This window comes from Ambystoma mexicanum, chromosome 3q (genome assembly GCF_040938575.1).
Source record: "Ambystoma mexicanum isolate Mex_15411 chromosome 3q, UKY_AmexF1_1, whole genome shotgun sequence".
NCBI classification, from domain to species: Eukaryota; Metazoa; Chordata; class Amphibia; order Caudata; family Ambystomatidae; genus Ambystoma; species Ambystoma mexicanum.
Window position 1 is genome coordinate 1,048,996,299 of NC_090926.1, and position 24,141 is coordinate 1,049,020,439.

Here is a 24,141-nt window from a genome sequence, read left to right on the forward strand (position 1 = left end):
AAAAGAAAACAATGAATACTACAAACATAGAGGAAAACTTAAGAGAAACCACCCAACTAATTTAAGACTCACCAACAACTGCCCAATATGAACATATAGATCCTGTTAATGTAGCCAACCTTTTAGAACAGTGTACAATTCAACCACTAAACTCCAAAGACACAATGGACGATGCATTAGAAACATATTAAATGCATCAAGCCAAAGGATACCCAATGAGCACATGGGAAAAAAGTGTAGAAGAACATTCTTTTCCTCTACTCCTTCCTAGAGGAAAAGGAGAAAGGTATGATGAAAGATCCACACAAATTAGGGCATCAGAATGTCGCTCGTTAAGAATGTATTCTGAAGACCCCAGATTCAGATAAAGTGTTGAATACGTTTTCCACCTCCTCTTCGAAAATGAACTAGCAACTCTACATTATGGAATAGCACACACATTAAAAACAGGCTCTAACCTTTTAAACATATCCTCTACACAATTGTTTCAATAAAAAAAGACATTTAAGATTATGTTTTGCAGTCAAGTATCACAAAGTATCACAAGTATCTCTTGGCAAACATGCGTGGTACAAAATAATACTGGTTCTGACGTCATGCTGATGTACAGTGTATGCTAAGGAACCTAGACCCAGCCACATGGTTTGTTACTTTAATTTGTACAGAGGATGCATCAGATGACTTGCACAACTTCTTGCACACTGCAAACCAAAATAAAGTGGGAATAGATAGAAAAACACAAGGAGAACTCTGTTCTATTGACCCTGTCAATGTACTTTAACCATTGCTTCATTGTCATGTTGCAATTTATCTGCAATAAAAATACCCCTCCGCTGCGAGAAGTGCAACACTGTTTTTGGAGGAAAGAATATCAATCCAGAGGAGCACCACACATCCACATGCTTTTGTGGATAACAGATGATCCTAAACCTGGCCATCATAGTGATGTCACTGTTTTACAGATTATTGAAAAATACATTACCTGCAACATCCCTTCAGAAACCAGTTAGTGAACTACATACACAAGACTTACGCAAATACTGCTGATGTAGATATAAAAACAAAGGCAAATACTATACCAAATATCACTTTGGCTTCCTGAGAACAGTTTGCAAAAAAGGACAAGTCAATAGCTTTATGTCTTCTGCAATCATTGCCCTCTGGTAGAATGCAAACATAGACATGCAATACATTGCAGACAATTCCACTGCAGTTGCAAGATATTTCACAGCCTATCTCACCAAAGCTAAGAAAACAGAGCTAAAAGACCTCGGGCAACGTATCATCTGACAACACTATCACAAAAATGTTACAGCTTCAGTTGAAAAATGCTCTCCCATAGAGAATGCTGGTGCTACGAAACTGCAGACCGTTTAACAGGTACAGCCTCATATAACAAATCTGAATACATTGGCTGAACATTGGACCAACTTCATCACTGCTTTGGAAAACACATGTCTGTACGACATTGCCCAAAACTACACCTACAAAAACAATGTTACACCAAATGAAACAACTGGCAAATATTCAGTCTCAACTTTTGAAGGAAGCCTAGAGAAACAGACCAAACCCAGTCTAATTAATCATATAAAGTTATCATTTCTCCACAACATAGAGAACTGCATTACATGGCCCTGCTGTCACGATCCATTCCACTGACCCCCATCAGGTATAACAGCCCCCTGGCAGCAGTGGGGCTGAAGCCCTTCACACCAGCCCCAAGGGTCTTAAAACTCCATCAGAAACATACATGGAGTCAGTCCTGGCGCCTTTGGTACCAGGCTCTTTATAAGGAATAAAGCAATACCAGTTTCGGACCTTAATCCAACATGGAGGCCTATTACACAGCTCAGTTCTTAAGAACCAAGCTATGCGGTCTAGTGTTTTGGGTGTGGCTGGGCCTGGAGCTACTTGGCCTGGAACTACTTTACCTAGGCTATTTAAACCACACCCAAACAGCAGAACACGCTTCGTGTTATTCTGCACTCCTGCAGCGTAACGCTCACTGTGTCCTGCTCCTGCTCATCTGCTTCACCGGTGGCACGATCTTGAAGCCCTAGATCCGGATTCCATCAATGACCTGGAAGAACAAGAACACATTAGCGAGCAAGAACACTTTTTGTGAAGTATCCGGCCTTGAATCCATCCTGCGCTTGGCTTACCTTGCCCATCTCCAGAGTTTGCCTCAACCTACAAAGGTAAAGAAACAAGAACAGCATTAATAACAATTTTTACCTGGGCAAGCAGAGAGTCCTGGCAGCACCCTGCGCTTCTCTTACCTCGCCCACCTCTGGGTTTCACCGCAACCTGCAAGGGAGAAGCAACAAGGACAGCATTAACAAAGCATTTACCTGGGCATGCAGCGCTTCGATCGCTCATCACTCTGGAACATCACCGCAACCTGTACAGAGAAGAGAAGAGAACACTGGTTAGCAATTCACACCTATAAACAGCGCAGCGCTCCGCGCATCAATAACTCACCGTGGTCTTCGCCATTTGTGCGCCAACTCTGAGATCACAACCATCCCTGTGAAAACAAAAAGAGAGATTGTTAGGGAACAGCGTAGTGGAGCAAGATGCTGAGAAGACAGAGAAAACGGAGGGAAAGAAAGAGACAGAATAAAGATGGAAAAGACATTATAACTCACCTGGAAGACAGCAAGCAGAGTCAGAGTCACAGCCAGTCTGGACCCGACATAAGGGTACACGGATCAGTGAAGCAACTAGGTCCATGAAACGCCCGTACAAACCACGCGCCCCTGCACATAGATGTTCAACACACAAAAACCTAAGGTGAGCAATAACCTCAAGGGAGGGGATTTGGACCAGAGGGAGGTGAGAGTGGACCCATCACAGAACCAGTATCTTAACCCTCCATTCAACTGTTATAGGCTCTACCCAACGTCTGGCACATAACCAAGCAGAGAGGGGTCCGGGATAGCACTTAGACCTCATCCAGTATCGTGTGGCACCCCTGTGGATACTAGGTGAGCGTAACAGAATGCGAAGCCTCAATTAAAACATCCACCTGCCCGTCATGGAAACATCAGAGACTGACCAACTAGACCAGTTACTGGGAGAATTACGGGCCGAGGTGCACTCCGCCCGGCGAGAAACCAACTCTCTTAGGAGGGAGTTGATTGTCACCAACGACCGCACCGATGAATTAGCCAGACAATTGCTCCAAACACAGGCTGGGCAGGCTCCGTTGCCATGAAGTATTCCGTTGGTTCCTGCCATATCCGTCAATCCAGTGCAGGTGGTCCTCCCTGGGGCAGTTCCTTTGGCCCCACCGGAACATTTTACGGGGGACCCAAGAAAATATGCAGTATTCATGAACCAATGCCGCCTCCATTTTCTTTGTAGACCTGGAGCCTTTCCTACCGATCAGTAGCTGGTTGCCTTCATTTTGTCATATGTGAGTGGCAGTGGCGCGGATTGCTCCATACCGTTAGTAAGCCAGGATGACCCTCTCCTGCGGGATTTCAGGGGGTTTCAACAGGAGATGGAGAAGCTGTTCGCCCGACATACCCAGGGCCAAGCTCTCCGCCAAGGCAGCCAAGATTTGTTAACATATATTGCCACTTTTAACAGACTTGTCATTGACACTGGGTGGCCTGAGGAGAAACCATCGAGGATTACGGGGGGAATTGAAAGACGTCCTAGCTCAGGTGGTAAACCCGCCAAAAGACTGTGCAGAGTTCATCAACCTAGTGGTGCAGCTAGACCACAGGCTGCAAGATCAAAGGACAGATCGATCCAGATTGGAGAATCGGACTGTGTATGTACGCTCAAAGGAGAACAGTCTGTGTACATCAGAAAATACTTTGGAACCCATGCAAATTGGAGAGTACGGAGCCCATTAACCAAGGCCGAAAGAGAGAAAAGGAGACAACAGCAATTATGCATGTACTGCGGGAAATCAGGTCACTTCCTCATAGAATGTCTCGTAAAACCCCCTAGGAGAACAGTTGGAGCTACAGCAAAAGAAGGAGGAGAACAAGAGTCAGAAAACTCGCAGGCCCTCCAAGCATAGAGGTCCATTTGTCGAGCGAAGGAAAAGAGCCACAGACCTCACACCTTGTCCTGCCTGTGATTTTCATCATATTAGGCAGAATTATATGCAGTATCCTTTGGGAACATCACACACAATTAAGACTAAAAGTGACAGTACAAATTCACCTTTGGTACAAGCCTGTAATACACTGTTAAAGTGGTAGCAGTAGCAGAGCAGCCAGACTTATCTCAAGAGTATGTGAGCAGTATCAATTAGTTACACAAGGACAGCAATTACTATGTTTCAGGCAATGCTGGCTGGCGGTGCGCCCGCAGCTCTGGGAAAGCTATTTTGATACTTTGTTAACCGAACCCAGTCGTGGGAAAGCGACTAATATTGCGGCGGCGGCCGATAACAAAGGGATCTGAGGGAACGTATTCTTGTGACGGAGCGGCGGCTCCAGGAAGAGGCCACAGCTGCAGATTGAACTGCTCGACTTCCCAGCTGACTGGAAGCGGTGTGTGAAGACACCGGGCGCGGTGCGTGCTGACTGGCGGCGCGCCCGTGGCCCTGGGAAAAGCTTCTTGGATACTTTTTTTCCCGAAGCCAGTTGGGGGACAGCAACCAAGACGGCGGCGGCGGCCGATACCAAAGGGATTTGGGGGAACGTAACATTGAGATGGAGCGGCTGCCCCGGGGAGAAGCTACGGTTGCAGGCTGATCCGCCTGAATAGGATTGTGGAATTCGGTTGGCTTGGCGAGTACAGCTGTGGCCCTGGGTGTCTGCTGGAGGCACTTCGAGGGCGCGTGACTGCTGGGGTGTGCCGCAAACATATTGGATAACGACACTGGGCCCTGCAACGGGAGGAGAGCGTTGCCTGCCTGATGAACTAATCAGTTCTGCAGGACGGACGCAGACAGACCCGTGGCCGCACATGAAGGTACGCGCTGAGCACAAGAACCACAGGGAGTGTGACTGCAGATTGGGCCTACGTCCGTAGTACTTGAGCATACTGGCATGACTGCTGGGAACAACCGAATAGGCTGCAAATGAGCAGCATCCCCCTACATGGCACTGGGAAGCACTGAATGCTAGTCTAAAGGTAAACTGGTGAGCGGAACTGAACGCATCCTCGAGGTGCACCCTAACACTGCCTGTATTACATGCGCCAGGAAAAGATTGCATAAGCGAACACACGTGGCAAAGCACAATTCACCCGGAGGCTGTCGCACGTACCATAGCATTGGCGCGGGTTGGGAGACCGCAACCCCAACTTATTGAATACCGGGCGGTACCTCCAATACAGCGCATAGCCAGATCCGGATAAGTGCATAGGGTGGTGCTATGTCGGCGAAAGGGCTGAGAGCCAAGACCAAGCAGCCGACGATGGAGGTGTTCGCGAAAGCACAGAAGACCCCTACTACATTGGCGCAGAGCACGGCCGCGACCCCCGTAGAGGAGGCACCAGATGGGGACAACCATAAGATCCTGGCGGCCATAGCGGAGATGAGCACCAAATGGGGCTCAGCAGTGGCGGACCTGCAGACAGCCTTAGAGAATAAAATAGACGCGGTAGGAACTGAACTCACCCTGCTACGACAAGACGTCAGAGCGCTGGCGGAGAGAACGAGTGGTCTGGAAAGCGAAGTGAAGACCAATACGGAAGTCAGTACAAAAAACGCGCAAGAGTTCCATGTGTTAAAGCAACAGGTTGCCAATCTCGAGAACCGGGTTGAGGAGGCAGAAGGAAGGGCTAGGAGAAATAACATTCGGGTGGTTGGCCTGCCGGAGGGAGTAGAAGGCCAAGACCCTACTAACTACGTGGAGAACATGATCCTCCAGGAGATAGGAGCAGATAAGCTCTCACAGGGGTTCGCGGTGGAACGTGCGCATCGCGCCCTGATGAGGAAACCACGACCCGGGGCCCCACCGAGACCAATAATTGCGAGGATCTTAAATTACAGAGACAGAGAAAAGATCCTGGAATACTTCCGTAAGGGCGGGACAATAGAGAGGGCGTCTGCAAACATCACGGCATACCCGGACTACACGATGTTGGTGCAGAGGCAGAGGTATAGCTACGTGGCCGTCAAGAGGAGGCTGCGGGCAGCTGGCATTAAATACATGCTCCTGTATCCGGCGAAACTGAAAGTGCTACACAAGAGCAAAGCGTTTTCTTTTATACACCGGAGGATGCGGGATCATGGTTGGACTTGCAGGGTTGCCCGGATCAAGATGCTGGTCGGGATCGTCGAGAGAATGACGCTTGAGGAGCCGATGGCGTGGACATTGGGGGGTAAGTGGGTGGGGGTTCTCGAATGGGGGAGAAACTGAGGCTGGATGGACGTGGACATAATGTGCAGAGGGTATCCATTAGAACTGTGGAGGATGGCTATGGCTGAAGGTATCACTGGGTACGGGTGGCACTTGAAGCAGATCCCATGGACTTGGGCGAACACAAGGACTTGAATATAGCAAAGTGTATACATATGTGGTAGTTGTACAGTTAAGTGCGTTGAGTTTATAGCTAGTAGGAGCGGTAGGACGTGAGCACCCTATCCCCCCATACTAGTCCTAGTAGGCTAGCCAGTAGGGCGGTCTTAACCCGCGGAGCATCGAGTACAGGCGGAAGCCAGAAAGTGCTAGATGCGGGGGAGCCTGAGATCCAGGGATGGAGCTGGGCAACAGTTGGGGAGGGAGTTGGGGGAGTTGGGGGGTAGAATGGGGGGTGGGAGGTGTGGGGAGTTGGGTGTGGTTGGGCGGGATAAGGGGAAGGGAGGGGTGTTTGGGGTGTGGGTAGTTAAGGGAAGTTTGAACTGGGATACGAGCCTAAATAGACGAGAACGGGTACGAGTAGTGGATTGCGCGGCCGGGGTGGGGGAGGAAATCATGACAAGCCATGGGGGACCTTAAAATCATGATGTGGAATGTTAGGGGTCTAAACAGTTATTTGAAGAGAAATAAGGTTATGCTATACTTGCGAAGACAAAAGATAGACATTGCGCTATTACAAGAGACCCATTTGACAAAAGAGAGACTGGAAATGATTAAGAGGAAATGGAAAGGAGTGGTGGTGGGCTCAACATATTCGGCTTATGCTAGAGGGGTCCTTATCTGGGTGGCCCTGCATGTCCCCTTTCATGTGTTACAGGAAACTGCTGAAGCGGACGGGAGAATGGTCATACTCAGAGGCCTGATAGAGAACAGAGAGATAAGTATAATCAATACATACGCTCCCAATCAGAATACAGCGATGTATTTCAGAACCCTGAGTGCTAACCTTGGTATGTGCATGGGAAGTGCGGTAATCTGGGGTGGGGATTTTAACTGTGTACTAGATCCAAGGATGGATCGATCAGATCAGAAGTGGGAAAAACCTGCCCCGGCGGCACGGGTGTTACAAGCATTGCTCAATGATTTTGACCTGACTGATGTATGGAGAATGAAGCACCCCCAAGAAAGACAGTACTCTCACTACTCGGCCCCACAACAGCTGTCCACTAGACTAGACTATGTCTTTGCTACATCAGGCCTAATAACGGAAATGGTACGGGTGGAATATAAAGCGAGAGTCCTGTCGGACCACTCGCCCTTGATCGTCAGCTGGCAATACTGCCCCCCAAGAGCAAGGATCCCGACGTGGCGGCTCCGAGCGGAAGCGCTTAAAGATCCTGCGTTCAAAGAAGAGGTAAGGGAGGAGATCATAAATTACTTTGAGGAGAACACTGGTAGTGTAGACTCGGCGTGCACGTTATGGGAGGCCTTTAAAGTAGTGTTGAGAGGCGTGGCCATAGCAAAGTCCCAAAGTCTGCAAGACGGTATCCTGGCTGATTTACAAGAGGCTGAGAGGGATTTGGAAAAAGCACAAAGGGAGGATGGCGATACCGGTTCGAATGCGGAGCGGATACTTCAACTTCAACAGACGTGTGGAGAGCATTGGGATAGGTTGTGTAAACTGAATTATAAGAAATACATAGAGAGGCAGCACGCGGGTGGTGACAAAACAGGACGGCTTCTGGCGTGGTTATATAAGAGCGAAACCCCCAGACCCACCATTAGGGCAATAACAAGAGAAGACGGCAGTGTAGCGGACACCCAGGAGGGAGTTAATCAGGAATTCGCCATGTATTACAGGGAATTGTATGGGGACGTTGGGGAGGATAATCAAGAGAGGATAAAAGAAACACTCGAAGATATAGGTCTGCCCAGGATAAGTGCTGAAGAGAGGGAAGAGTTGGATGCACCAATCACTTTAGGGGAGCTAGAAGCGGTGGTGAGACAGTTGCCTACTAGTAAAACCCCAGGGGCGGATGGGTTTCCGAGCGAGTTTTATAAAGCGTACATGGCAGAGGTGCTCCCTCCGATGCTGAATATGCTAAATGAAGCGTTTGAGACGGGACAACTGCCAGAGTCGCTAAGGGAAGCAATTATAATTCCGCTCCTTAAACCAAATAAGCCTGGGCACAGTTGTGGCTCCTACAGACCACTATCAATGCTGAATCAAGACAGCAAGATATTAACAGCTGTCCTGGCAAACAGACTGCGAAGGGTCATAGACAAACTCATACACCCGGATCAGACGCTGTTATGTTCCAAACAGGAACATAACCCATAATCACAGGCGACTCCACCGAGTCATTGAATGGGCGGGGGAGAATGAGGGTGACATGGCAGTGGTGTCCTTGGATGCGGTAAAGGCTTTCGACTCTGTCAAGTGGCCATGGCTGCTGTCGACTCTGGCGGAATATGGGATGGGGCCCGGATATGTGAGATGGGCAAAGATGTTATACAGCGCGCCGTTTGCTAGAGTTAAGACGGGAGCTGTTATTTCAGAGAGATGGCGGTTAGGCAGAGGTACTAGACAGGGATGCCCGTGGTCCCCTATGCTATACATATTGGCATTGGAGCCTTTGGCTATATACCTCAGACAGCAGTATGACACCATAGGCATCGAAGTGGGTGGGGAGCGATATTTGATCTCTTTATACGCAGACGACATGTTATTGTACCTGAAGCATCCGGAGGAGAATCTCCAGTATATTTTGGAGGTTATGGAACGGTATGCGGGGCTGTCTGGAATAGCTGTGAATCCTCAGAAGTCTGTAATTTTCCCGTTGGGTAACTATAAGGGACTCCCCCCAGAACAGCTGCCTGTATTGCAAGCCCCTTGGGCTGTTGATACCTTTCGGTACCTTGGGATAGATGTGTATCATACGGTTGAACAAGAACATAAGCACAACACGGAGGTAGCCGTGGGGAAAATAGAGAAAAGTATGCAATTTTGGGGGAAGCTGCCGCTAGCTATGATGGGGCGCAGTGCAATGCTTAAGATGGTGGTTTTGCCCAGACTTCTGCATTACTTCGGGAACATTCCACACCTCATACCCGGGAAGTTTTTTGCCAAGCTTAATAGTATAAGCAGGGACTTTTTGTGGCAAGGAACTAGGTGCAGGATGGCATTGTGGAAACTGCAAAACTTTTACGAAAAAGGAGGGATACGGCTCCCCAACTATGAGGCCTACTACGTAGCGGGCCAATTGCAGTACGTTGCTAAATGGCTCTCGGATGAAAGTACCCCCGAATTTAGATTGTTTAGTGCAGACTGTGCCCCATTTTACTTAAAGGAAGTGATCTGGTTATCCGAAACAGAAATGCAAGGGCGCCCCAAAATGATGATGCTTGGGTAGAGGATTTGGCGCCGCGCGTGCAGGATGATGGAAATCCCGGCTCCGTGCTCCCCGCAAATACCGCTGGTGGCACTGGCTAAGGGAGATGTGCAACTGCGGAGGATGATCAGAAACCACTGGGAATCAGTGGGGTTGGCAACGGTGGGAGATGTTTGGCGGGAGGGAGCCATCATAAGTTTTGAGGAGTTGGGTGAGGAAACAGGTCTACACGTAGGTCAATATATTACATATCATAGATTGGCGCGGGAAATTATGAAGACTTGGCCCGAAACTATTCTTGAAGCAGAGCCGGATGGTATTGTAGACGGAATATATGACATAACAGAGGGAGGGCACGAGATTTCACGATTGTATGACATGCTGATGCTTAGGATTGGTAAAGAACCAACGCAACTACGATTAGATTGGGAAACTGAGGTGGGAGCCCCGATGGAAGATGAGATGTGGGAGCGGGCTTTGCGGTATCATCAGAAGGTGTCGAGAAACGCTAGGTTGAAACAAATACAATTATACATAACGCATAGGGCGTACATGACACCCCTGAGGATATCAAGGTTTAAAAATGTAGGTAGACAAGCATGTCCCAAGTGCAATGAAGAACAGGCTGACATGACACACATGTTTTGGTCCTGCCCTGTGGTTGGGCGCTTTTGGAGCGAGATAGCGGCGAAACTGGCGGACAAAGGAGTCACACTGGTTGTAGAATCAGCCTGGGCCTGCCTATTGGGGGGGTTCCCTAGATCTCAGAAACTGAAGCATGTTAACAGATTAAAGGACTTGGCATATGTGCTGGCTAAGAGGAGGATTGCCATGGGGTGGAAGGCTTGTCATAAACCGCAGGTGGAGATATGGTGGAAGGAATTGCAAAAGTGGGCAGAAGCAGAGACTATGGCATGGCAGGAGTCAAGTATGATGGGAGGGGGAGAAGAGGTGGGAACCCTGCTGGCTTGGAAATCACTGATAGCGGAATTGTTTGGAACGATGCCAGATTTGGTGGATTCCAATGGAGAACGGACCCCACCGCGCGGCGTGAACACAGAGTGAACAAACCTGATGGGCTCGTAGGGGGGGTGGGCTTTGGGGTGTGGAGATCAAATTGTATAATGTGCACATTCAAACTGTATTATGGCATATTGTACTGTATATTTGGTCTGTATTGTGTTGTTGGTTGAAATATAATAAAAAAAACGTTTAAAAAAATAAAATAAAAAAGAAATGATTCAGGCAAACACTGACTCAAGGTTTTTAAGTAAAAACATATCCATTTATTTCACTCTTCAGTTGAATAAACTTACACCATTATAAGCAGTTTAAAAATCACACTCTCATTACAACACACCACTTCCCTTGAATCCCAGACAAGTTAAGCTCACAAAATGAAGTGGGAGCAAAATGGCACTCCAGCAATTTAAAAGGGAGGGACAGACAAAAGTTATTAGAAATTAGATCAAACCAACAGGTAAGTACTCAGGGTTGTTGAACAAGAGGAACTTCAGTGAGGAGATCAGATAGAAAAGGTTTAGGGCCAAAGTCAAAGAGTTAAAAGTCTTTTGCCCAAGATCACACAGTTCAGGGAAGGTTGCGGTGAAGTTCGTGGCACGGTTTCCTGACTGGGACGGTTGGTATAAAAGTTAGTTTAGAAAGAAGATAAAAACAAGCCCTAGGAGTGGAGTAAGATTTCCCACACGTTCCCTGCGGCTAAACGAAACGAGCAACCGGGTTTGCACAGTACCTTAAAATGGAGAGGAAGCTGTCGCTGAGGCGGACGTTCCTGGTAGTTCCTGCAGGCTCATGGTTCCTGAAGCGACTGTCGGACTGACATGAAGTAGGAAGACTGGAGGGTCCTGCGCTACCCAGGGAAGAAACCAGCAGCAGAGCAAAGCAACAAATAAAAGGTGCGCTCCTTAAAACCCAAGCAGGGTCCAACCTTCCGGGCTATCCGGCCCACTGTAGCTCTGTACAGCGAATTCGATCAGAGGAGGGCTCCTGGCTTGCAGTTTGGGCAAACTGGTTGGTACCACCAGCTCAAGGGAAGAAGTTTCCTGGAGGATCTTCACTGTCATCGTATTCTGGAGATTCAGACCTACAGCAGGGCTTCACCGGGCAGTTCACACGTTGTAGGGGTCCTCTTCAGCCAGTTTCTCATTGGTTCTTTAGTTCCAGTGGCCACTCTGTCTTTCCAGTCCTAGAGACCTGTGTTTTATGCAGTTTTCCCCCATTCATACAGCATGGCTGTCAATCACACAGCAGGGTGGCTGGCCTGGCAAGGCCAGTCCCCTTAGCCAATCAGACAAGAGTGCAACTTGGGTTACCAAGGGAACCCATGGCAGGGGTCCAAAGTCCCCGCCCTCACATCCTGCCTACCCAGACTTTAAGGCTCCTTAAGGATGACTTCTGTGCAGAAGCCAGCGAAAAGACAGCCAACAAAGGAATCATGCCCAGTTTGGCACACAGAGAAGAACACGAGAAAGACTTTAACAAAAAGAAATGGTGCCTAAACCCAGCCGTAGCCAAAATAAAATGTATTCAGTCAAGCAGTTTTATGTTCGAGGCTAATATAATAGCCTAAAACAATTCCATGGTTATATAATATAACCGCGGTAGAAAAGGTAGGGGATAAGAATTAACCCTTTCCAATACTTACGTAAGATGGGGTGTACTGGGTCTGTAGTTGAGACTAAATAAAGTTAAAGGCAACTTTACATGTTTCTGGGAGACAGTAGTCAGTCACAGAAAAATGGAGCCAGAGGGAAGTCTAAAAAGACAACCCTGTGTTACTGCACTGAGGGTGCCTTGTAACACACACATAAATGGTGCTCATGAAGTAGGTGAGGCTCCAGAGCCCAATATCACACAAATGGTAAAAACACACAGCAAAACACATGTAAAAGTGGGAAAAAAGGCTCAAACTCTTAACATGTGAATAAAATAAATCCTAGAAATCCAGCAAAGCTGCTGAGGGACTAAATAGGTAAGGGAAATTAGCCATTTATGAGAATTCTCCCTAACAGATCAGTCACCAACAACCATCTCGGATGCATGCTGTGGAGGCATACATAGACAGCAGAGCCATTGGTAACTACATAGACCAAGGCCTGGCAACAAGGATGGGGCTTCCCCTTTGTCAGAAAATGACAACAGAGAAGGTCACCACTGTTGACGGCACTGAGATAGCTTCTGGTCCTGTAACTCAACGCACAGAGGAATTGACCCTTCTGTGACAAGACGGACATCGGGAAGCCATTGCCTTCGACCTTATCAAGGCCCCTCAGTTCCGGGTGATTCTAGGGATGCCATGCTTGGTGGCTCACAATCCTAACATTGACTGGCGAGCCAAGAAATTAGTCTTCTCCAATGAGTGTGCGCATGCGTGCTACCAATTGGAAATGCCATTGTCTGACCCAGAGACACCTGTCCAAGATAAAGAGGCATTGGTGCTAGGTGTAACAAGTACACTATTAAGCTAATACCATGATTTCCAAGACATTTTCCAAAAAGAACAGGCTAATACCTTACCCCCTCACAGGCCATATGACTGTCAGATCGACCTTGTACCTGGTGCACAAAATCCTAAGTAGTCGAATTTATGCACTCACCGAACCTGAAAATCTCCACTTGAAATCATACCTGGGCCAATGCCTGGCAAATGGTTTTATCCGACTGTCGAAATCCCTGGCAGCCTCGCCCCTATTCTTCATACCCAAGAAGGAGGGGGACTTGAGAACGTGCATCGACTACCACGCACTAAACCAGGTAACAGTTAAAAAACGTTATCCTCTACCCCTTATCTCAGAACTGCTGGACCAAGTCAAGGATGCCCAAATTTACACCAAATTGGACCTCCGTGGGGCATACCATCTTGTGCGTGTAAAGAAAGGAGACAAATGGAAGACTGCCTTTCGTACTAAGTATGGGCTGTACGAATATCAGGTGATGCCCTTTGGGCTTTGCAACGCTCCTGCCGCATTCAAGTACCTCATGAACGATGTACTACGGGAATTGATCAACGTATATGCCCTAGTATACATCAACGACATCTTGGTGTACTCCTCTTCTAAACAGGACCATGTCAGGCACGTTCGCTCCGTCCTTGCAAAACTCCGACAGCACCAGCTATATGGCAAACTTGAAAAATGCTCCTTCCATGTCACTGAAGTCGAGTTCCTTGGTTTTGTCCTCACTCCCAACGGCATCCAGATGGATATGCACAAAGTAGACGGCATCCTTAGCTGGCCATCACCGTCTTCAGTCAAATGTTTCCAAAGTATGCTTGGCTTTGCAAACTTTTATCGCCGTTTCAGCCTGAGTTTCTCCCAGATTATGCACCCGATCACTTCTTTATTACGAAAAAACAACAAACTGTTCAAATGGACAGAAGAGGCAGAGAAGGCCTTCCAGTAACTCAAGAAAAGATTTACCTCAGCCCCAGTGCTATGACACACCCACCCAGATCTCCCATATGCAGTGGAAACAGATGCCTCCAGCATGGCAATCGTACTGCTCTTTCCCAAAGGAATCCAGAAACAGGCCAGTTACATCCCATGGCCTTTTGGTCGCGAAAACCTATTACACGTGAACTTATTTATGCAATATTAACACAAAAAGGGGGGGCAACACGCTACTGTATGTGGTTTTCAAGGGTGCAGTGAGGATTCCCTATACCAGATGGACTTGTAGAACAACACAGTGACCGAGGAAATACAAGGTCAGTGTAGAAGACAGAAGGATAGAGGGGAAGAACTTACTATCCCTGCCTAGTCCCAAATGGGGAACTTTCCCTAGAGAGCGCTGATGGATCGCTTATCTAAAAGGGACAGGAAAAGACGATTTCATCAGAACCATCTGACTAAACCAGGGCGAGATGGAGGAAATACCTTGAGAGGGGCCTGGGTGGGGAGTGCTGTCACGATCCATGCCCCTGACCCCCTTAGGTATAACAGCCCTCTGACAGCAGTGGGGCTAAAGCCCATCACACCGGCCCAAGGACCTTAAAACTCCATCAGAAACATACATGGAGTCAGTCCTGGTGCCTTTGGCGCCAGGCTCATTATCAGGAATAAAGCAATACCAGTTTTGGATCCTAATGCAACATGGAGGCCTATTACACAGCTCAGTTCTTCAGGACTAAGCCATGCAGTCTAGTGTATTGCGTGTGGCTGGAACTACTTGGCCTGGAAATATTTAAACCACACCCAATCAGCGAACACGCTTCGCGTTCTTCAGCACACCTGCAGCGTAATGCTCACTGTGTCCAGCTCCTGCTCATTTGCTTCTCCCGTGGTCCGATACTGAAGCCCTAGATCTGGATTCCATTAATAACTTGGAAGAACAAGAACAGCATTAGTGAGCAAGAACACTTACCTGTGAAGTAACCAGCCTTGAATCCATCCTGCTCTTTGCTTTCCTCGCCCATCTCCGGAGTTCACCTCAACCTGCAAAGGTAAAGAAACAAGGACACCATTAATAACAGTTCTTTCCTGGGAAAGCAGCGAGTCTCGGCAGCACCCTATGCTTCTCTTACCTCGCCCATCTCCGGGTTTCACCGCAACCTACAAGGGAGAAGGAACAAGGTCAGCATTAAAAAAGCACTTACCTGGGCAAGCAGCGCTTCGATCGCTCATCACTCCAGAACATCACCACAACCTGTACAGAGAAGAGATGAGAACACATGTTAGCAATTAACACCAATAAACAGCGCAGCGATCCGTGCATCAATAACTCACTGTGGTCTTTGCCATCGGTACAGCAACTCTGAGATCACAACCATCCCTGTAAAAACAAAAAGAGACATTGTTAGGGAACAGCGTAGTGGAGCAAGACGCTTAGAAGACAGAGAAAACGGAGGGTAAGAAAGAGACAGAATAAAGATGGAAAAGTCATTATAACTCACCTGGAAGACAGCAAGCAGAGTCGGAGTCACAGCCGTTCTGGACCCGACATAAGGGCACACGGACCAGTGAAGAAACTAGGTCCATGGAACGCCCACGCCAACCACGCGCCTCTGCACAGAGACGCGGGATGGAGAGTTCAACCTAAGGTGAGCAATAATCCCAAGGGAGAGGATTTGGACCATTGGTAGGTGGGAGTCCACCCATCACAGAACCAGTATCTTAACCCTCCATTCTCCTGTTATAGGCTGTTATAGGCGCTATGCAACGTCTGACACATAACCAAGTAGAGAGGGATCCGGGATAGCGCTTAGACCTCCATCCAGTATCATGTGTCGTCCCCGTGGATACCAGGTGAGCGTAACACCTATTCCAACTTTTTAAACCTTGGAGAAAAAAATAATTTGTAGGTGACTATGACTCATTTGAAGCTTCATTCAAAGCAAATGAAAGCAGTATAACACATGACAATTTGAAACAATACAAACAAATGTTGGACAATGAATGCCAACAAGAGGAAGAAACTGAAGCTCAGCTAGACAAATACACTCCTAAGGGAAGTCAACCTTTCTTTAAAAGAAGCCAAGAACCACTTAGGGAACCACTCATTCTAAATGGTATGATATCATCTTATATTTCAATTATATCACGCCCATACACAAGTGTTTCAAGGCGCGACGAGGCCAGGGAGGGCAAAACAACAATCCTGCTAGGCCCAGTGACATTGAGAATGCACAAGTTCAGGGGATAGGGAAAGGGGAGAGGGCAAGGGGCAGGGGAGGAGTGGAAAGTGCTTAACACGTGATCAAAACAACAACAGATAGTGCGGCCAACAGGTGGCAAGTGCAAGAATTAAGCGCAGACAATGGGTGTCATTAAGTGCAGGTAAGGGGGCTGTAGGGTTGCAGATACAGATCCAAGTGAAAGGGTTGCCAGGTGGCAGTACGAGTATGTAGCTGGATGGGCAGGGATCTGTGCCCGAAATCAGTGGGCAGCCAGGTACCCCATGCAGAAACAGACAGAGATCAGCAGGGGAGAGGAAGAGAGAAAGCTGAAGCAAAGAAGAATGTCTTGAGGTGCTTCTGGAACCAAGGGTGGTTCTCCTCAAGTTTCAGAGATGCAGGGAGGCTGTTCCAGAGGGAGGCCCCAGCCGAAGAAGAGATCTACCACCAACTTGTTGCTTGGAGAAGTGACTGACCCTGAGGGAGTTGGAGGTGGAAAAGCGAAGAGCTTGGAAGGAAGGTTTTTCGAAGGAAGAGTTGAAGGTATTGTGGACCAAGGCCCTAGAAGGCCTTGTGGACAATGCAGATGGTCTTGAACTTAATCTTTGCAACCACTGAGAGCCAATGAAGAGATTTCAGGGCTGGAGAGATCCGATCCCAGGGCTTGAGGCCAAGGAGAAGTCTTGCAGTCCTGTTCTGGATGAGTTGCATATGGCGTAGAGTAGTAGCAGGGTGATTTAGAAAGAGGCTGTTGCATTAGTCCAGCCAAAAGAGAACCAGAGCTCTATAGACAGTGAGCTTCTGGGGGAAGGAGAGGAAAAGAAGAATACCTCTGAGGAGGTGCAGTTGGTAGTTTGACTTCTTAGTGATGTCAGAGATGTGTGGAGAAAAGGAAAGCGTGGAGTCGAACGTGACCTGAGGTTTTTAGCCTCACAGGTGGGAGCATGGAGAGGGCCAAGGGAGGCCAGCCAGAGAGTGACAGACAGGAAAGGAAGGTGCTGGAGAGCTGATGAGGAGAATCTCTATCTTACTGGCATTAAGGCAGAGGATGTTGGTGGCACACTACTCCTGGATTGCAGACAGACAGTCGGAGATGAGAGAGGGAGAAGAGGTCGCAGAGGAGACCCTGAAAATGAGCGGAGTGTCATCCACATAGCACTGAAAGTTGGAGCAGAGAGCAGCAATGCGGTTGGCGAGGGGTGGCAGGTATTGGTTGAAAAGCCAGGGAGAGAGGTTAGATGGCTGGGGAACACCACAAGTGGCGAGTGAGATAGAGAAAAGGAAGGACCTAAGGGTTTTAGAGGAAGGAGGTCAGCCAGGCCAGGGCCTGATCAGTGATACCCAGGTTATCATGGAGGCAGATGAGCAGGATGGTGTGTTTGACTGTGTCAAAAACAGAAGAGAGATCAAGTATGATGAGGACAGAGGGGAGATTAGACTCAAGGTTGGAGAACAGGTCTTCAAGGATGTTCAGGAGAACAGTTTCCATGCTTCGGCTGCTCTAAAGCCAGACTGATGGTCATGAAGAATCAGTGTGAAGATTAAGCTGGGGGATGGCCAGCTTTCCGAGGAGTTTGCCCAGGAAGGGAGTGATAGTGATCGGGCGATAGTTAGCCAGGCAGGAGGGGTTGGCTGTGGGTTTCTTGAGAAGAGGGCACACAAGAGAGTGCTTTAGAGGGGAGGGGAAACTCCAGTGGCAATGGAGTGGTCGCAGAAGTCAGCCAGGGCAGGAGCGAGGGTGTCAATATGGTCCTTGATGGTTTTGGGAGAACAGGGAAGAACCTGTTTTGACAAGACTTTCATAGATCAGACTTGTCTAGAAATCTTGTCAGTGGAGAACTGAAGTAGAAATAGCCATGGCTGAGATAGAAAATACCATATATCGATATAACAATCTGAGGAAGTCTTGTCAGTGCTGAAATCACAGCTAAATGATGAACAACTCACCATATATCAGCTCCACAGACAAACTAGAAGTGCACAGCATGCCACTTCCTATGTGACAACAAGCAACAGCACAACTAAATAGCTCAGAAAAATGTATCTTTAAAACAACTGGATTGGAGAAAACATTGACTTTGTGTCTAAACTGCAGAGTAATTCTAAAAAGTAACCTTGACGTAGTACCAGGTTTAGTCAATGGAACAATTGGTAGAGTTGTTGGCTTCCAAACATATCCACATGACACCAACATTCAGTTTTCCAACATCCACTTTGACAAACCTGCAGAAGTTAAAATAATTGGCTGGACAATAGCAAGTTTCCTTCTTTTCAAAGACATGTACGTACGCAGAGAGCAATGTTCTCTATCTCTTGCATATGCTGTCACTATTCACAAATCAAACATTGTAACCCTAGATCAAGCATTTATTGACATTGGCAGCACAGTCTTTAAAGAAAGTAGGAGTTACGTAGCACTTTCACATCTGTGTACACTCAGTGGTCTTTTCCTAGTGAACTTTGATGCAAACAAAGTCAACGCTGACATTCCTTGCATCCTAGAATACAACATGCTACCGGCACTGCACACCCCCTATCTAGATATGTACCCTGTAACTCAACAAATGAAATCTTTCAAAAGGCAAGTAATACAAACAGAAGCTATAGCACAGCTCCCAACTGTCACAAGTCTCTGCCCTTCTCACCTGCTTTTGTTGTTTGCTTGCGACCTTCTGTGATGTCTTCTTTCTCACGGTCCGGGATTTGTACAAACCCGAGCGCTGGTCCTCAGATTCCAGCGTGAGGTTTGCTATCCAACTTCTGGGAACTTTCAGAAGTCCAGGGTGGATACCAGGAAGGAATGAAGTTCACACTCGGAGGCACGGAACGCCGAGACCCGAGCGCGGAAGAAAATCCAGGAAGATCGGAGGTAGGGTAGAGGAATGGGAGGAAGGAGGGGGGATTCAAGGAAACGGAAACCAGGAATCAGAAGAGAGCCCCGAGCGAACTCCGGCAACACACGTCCGACTACAGCAAGCAGTAGCATTGAGACGCGCAGATCCATGGGGGCGTGTCTGTTTTATAGAATGTACAGCGTGGAGCGCAGAGACTGGCCAGCAGCATTCCATTTCAAGCGGCTATGCTGGAAGGATCACTGTATTCAATCCCCTATGGGTCAGGGACCAGGAAGTCCAGAAGGAAGCAGACGACGGTTCAGGACACCAACAATACAGCTAAAAAAACAACAACTCCTTCATCAAACAACACAACCACAAAACTTTCTATTACAAAGTCACTGCATGTCCATCGGAAAAGAAACAAACAAATGTCTCTTCTCCAGAATGATCTGCATGCCCATCAAAGGATCCACAAACAGAACTCTCTGCTCCATTTAAATTCTGCAACACAACTGGAGTAAATTGTTATGCTAATATGCCAATGAATCTTCTCTTTCAATTGGCACCAATTGCTGACAACATTTACTTAAACCGCTCAAACCAGTTGTGTTTGCAAATGCTCGTCCTTCACAGAAATGGCACTAATAATCCTGACAACATCTACAGTGTCTCAGGTATAAGGCAATAATTGGACTACTGTGCAGTAATGGTACAATTACTGCACAGAAGATCCACAAGAATTCCTAATGTACTTAATACAAGTACTGGAAGCCAAAAACATCCCTATAAATGAAATCGTCCAGATTTCATACACGTGGAAAAGTACATGCACTCTCTGCAACCATGTTTCACAAGACCACATCCCTAATGAATGATTTGTATATGTATCCATACCAAATTCTGAATGTATTCCATTTCACCAGCTTCTGCAGAATGCAAATCATGGCATCTTATGCCCTTTTTGCAATTCAGACAATCGTTCACCATACAAATAAACTTACATAGCCAATATGTCATACTAATGCTTCTAAGATACAATGCAGATGGTACCAAAAATAACGGTATGCTTACAAGCTTCACACACGGCCAAGTATCTCTTGGAAAGAAAACCATCACAACACTAGGTATAGCATACCGTACTGGTGCCACAACCACTTCAGGGTACTGCACTACATATGTCAAAACAAGAAGTGGTTGGTTTGAATGTAACAATACATCTGTTACTCCAAAACATAGGTTACCAGCAAATTTAACAGATGCCTACTTAACATTCCTTCAACCCAAACTTAGTCACTAACCTATAGCACAATCAACAGTTAGAATATGCCAGCAGGTATCTAACTACATCCATAAAACTACAATAGTACTTTTGAAGGTCAATCTAGTTAGAATATGCCTTCAGGTATCTAACTACCTGAAAAATACCCATCATTCCAAAAGACTTCAAATACGCCATCTCAATTCTTATACAACAAAACATATTCTAACCTCTAATGTAGTTAGACTATGCCAACAGGTATCTAACAACTTTAAGCATTAACATAATCACAACATACTTCAAACAAACATACTAACAACCTTTACTTTCACGAAAATGTAATCAAGTTTTTTATATCCAGTACAGATTTTTCTTTCACAATGTTTATTTAATGTCAAAACAACAGCATTGTGTCATACACTAATGTTGTATCCTCCATATTACAAACACTTTGTACTCTCTCTACATTACCTCTAATCACTATTCACATATTACTACTGTGGTGGTTGTGACCAGTGGACCTATTCTTAGGGCCATGGCCTGCGGCCATGCTCCCCAGAATCTGACCACTGGCCTGAACCACCACAATATAATGAACTATGTAAGAAGTACGTATCATAAACAATCAAGTAATAAAACTCACCCTGATCCCCCTGCAATTGAAATGATGTCCGCGGATACCGAAATTGACTGTTGGCTCGGCAGCATTTCTAAACCCATTTTTCACCTATAAAAACATCTCCACATTACCTTCATTCACTTTCCTACCATTTCTACACCCTCTTTCAGTCAAATAACCCCAAATGTTTTTTCCAAACCGCCATTCACTATGACGCCTGCCCAACCTTTATAATCCTTCAAAGATAGCCCCATATCATTTTTTTTCCACTTCCCCACACTTCCTAGCCTCTCTTTCCAACACCAAATAACCCAAAATGTGTTTTCTAGGCTTTTCACTGGTGACTGTCCGTGGATCCAACATGGCGTGTGTTTCCAAAAATATTACGCACCTCACGCTTTTCACCATCTAATCTGTGGCCAAGTCTGATGTCTGTAGACCTCACGTCGGTCTCTGAGCCGATCGGAGTCCCGTCCATGGACTGAACAGGGAAGTGAGTCAAAGAACCAAACCCAGACATCACTAATTTGTTTTGACCTATTTTAAAAAACTACTGGACGGATTAATGCCAAATTTACAAAAGCACGCTTTTGGGAGCAAGCCGCCGCTCCTGCTGCAAATTTGGTGAAATTCCGTCCAGTAGTTTGGGCTGTAGGCGTGAGGAATTTTTTTTCCATTGCATCTATGGGAAAAAAAACGCATATTTTGGGACCCCCAATAACTTTGTCCCACCGTTGACAAAACCTCACCCAACTTTGCAGTATCAGTGTGACAGGGTTATATACCTCTTATGCAAAGTTTCGTGAGGATTCGTCCAGGGGGGCGAAGTTATAAGCCATCCAAAAAGTGGTCTTCATATGGGTTGAACAACTTAACCATAACAACAGGAGCTACTGCTGCAGGCCCTGTAATATATACATATATATATGTAATGTTATGTTAAGGACATTTATTTCACGCACGCTCACCAAAGGTATCTTGGCGCGAGGACGCATGGGAGAGTGAAATCAGAAAAGTAGAGTCTTGAGACAACACCTGAAAACCAGATAGTTTCCAGTACCCTTAAGGACTGGTGGCAGCTTGTCCTACAGTTTACCAGCTGCCATTGAGAATACCTGGCCACCAGTTATGACCCTGCGAAAGATGGGGATAACTAGAAGATGAGCACTTCTGGAGCGTAGGGTAAAATCAGGGATATAATGTAGAAATGTATCCTGTAGATAGTCCGCACCTTGATGTTAATAGGCGAGTGAACTAGACAAAGAGATTTGAATTTGATCCGTTTGGACACAGGGTACCAGTGCAGGGCCCTCAGCACTGGGCGGATTATGTGCACCATAGGTAGTAGGCCATATTCTTCAGAAGCTGAAGCCGGTGAATCAGGCCCAGAGGTTGGGCCAAATATAAAGAGTTGCAATAGTTGATCCATCTATTTATAAGGGAGGCCACTACCAGACGACGCAAGTGCTCGGGGAGAAAAGGCAGTATTTTACTAAGTGTTCTCAGAACAAAGTGACCTGTCCTGCACACTGCACTAAACTGTGGATCCATGGATAGTGGGGTCGGCAGAATGACTCCCAGGTGCTTAACATCCTTCACCGGGTCAGGGAAAGCACCCAGTGATAGAGGCGAAAAGGTAGGAGACCAAGAAATAGGGTTAGCTGAAGAACCCACCACCAAAATCTCTGTCTTGTCTCCATTAAGTTTTAGCCAATTCCGGTCCACCCTGCCCATCACGTCCTCCAGGCAAGTGCACAGATCCGGGACACCCCGTCAAATAGCTTTGGAATCCGTGAGAGAGGATAAGACTCAGCAATGTCTGAACATAGACGTTAATCAAGATTGGAGACAAGGCCGAGCCCTGTGGAACACCACAAGAAAGTGGCTAGGATGGGGAGGGAAAGGAAGAAAGAAGAAGAGATTGTCCCCTCTCCGTCAGGAAAGATGCAAACCAGGCCAGGATGGGGCCAGAGAGGCCAACTGCCACAGATTGATTGAGTAATATTAGGGCTCCAACCCGCCCTGATCAACCTGCATAGCTAGGTCATACAGAACCAAGACTAGGATACTCGCTGTCCCATAACCTGGATGAAAGCTTGACTGAAAGGGATAAAAAACCAAGATGTTTCGAGAAAGGAAGAAAGAAGAGGTGCAATTAGTGATTCGAGCAGCTTCTTAGAGAATGGTAACAGAGAGATAAGCCAGTAGTTTGCAAGACAGATGGATCCAGTGAGGGTTTTTTCAAGCGAGGAATCACTGTGGATTGTTTAAGTTCAACTGGGACAGAGCCAGTCTGACAGGATAGATTTACCGCACATTGTAACCGAAGAAATGATGGACGGCATAATTTCCTTGATAACCATTAGCAGCACTGGGTCAGAAGGAGATAACGATTTAAGACAGTTTAATGGACAGAGAACATCTTCCAAAAAGAAAAAAAGGAGACCCAGAAGTGTAAGGTGGGAACCTCTGAGGTAGAAGTGGGTACTGTGAGTACCTGACAGCAGTTTTTGGAGATGGATAAGCAAATATTATCAATTTTAATGACAACAAATTTGACCATGGAGTTGCACAGATTCTGAGAAAGCGGTATACTAGAAGTATATTGTGATGTAATAGAGAAGGATGACATCACAGAAAATAGTTCCATAGATTGGTTGAGTTCAAGCTCAATTTTGTGAGAATAAAAAGTTTGTTTTGCAATTTTAATAGCCATATTATATAGGCGAGTGGCAAGGCGAAAAGCCGGTTTGTGGGAGGATTCATAGGACTAGCGCCACTTTAGTTCTGCTTATCTAGCCTTTATCTGCAGATTTTTAAGGTCCTCTGTATACCAGGAGGCAGACCAGCGGTTAGTACGGTGAGAAATTGTAAGTGGGTCAACCTGATTAGCTACCTCAGGAAGAGTCTGGGATATAAACGAAAAGTCAACTATATGTGCTGACTTTATATATATAACAATAGGTTATTCTAATTTGACTTGCACATGCAAGCTGATTTTGCAATTCTACATGTATTCACAGCTCCTTACCCAGAGATGCAAGCTCTTTTCATGTGGGACTTACGGCAGCTTGACCTTTACAGTGCACTACTTTCATGGACTGTCTCCCATCCGTCTAGTAACCGGGAGTG

General features: G+C 46.8%; 1 protein-coding gene across 1 annotated transcript in view; it reads left to right on the top strand.

Annotated features, from left to right (window-relative positions):
- The window catches only part of DNAH17 (dynein axonemal heavy chain 17), an 8,024,690-nt gene that overhangs the window by 5,537,881 nt on the left and 2,462,668 nt on the right, over positions 1-24,141 (top strand). The window lies entirely within an intron of this gene.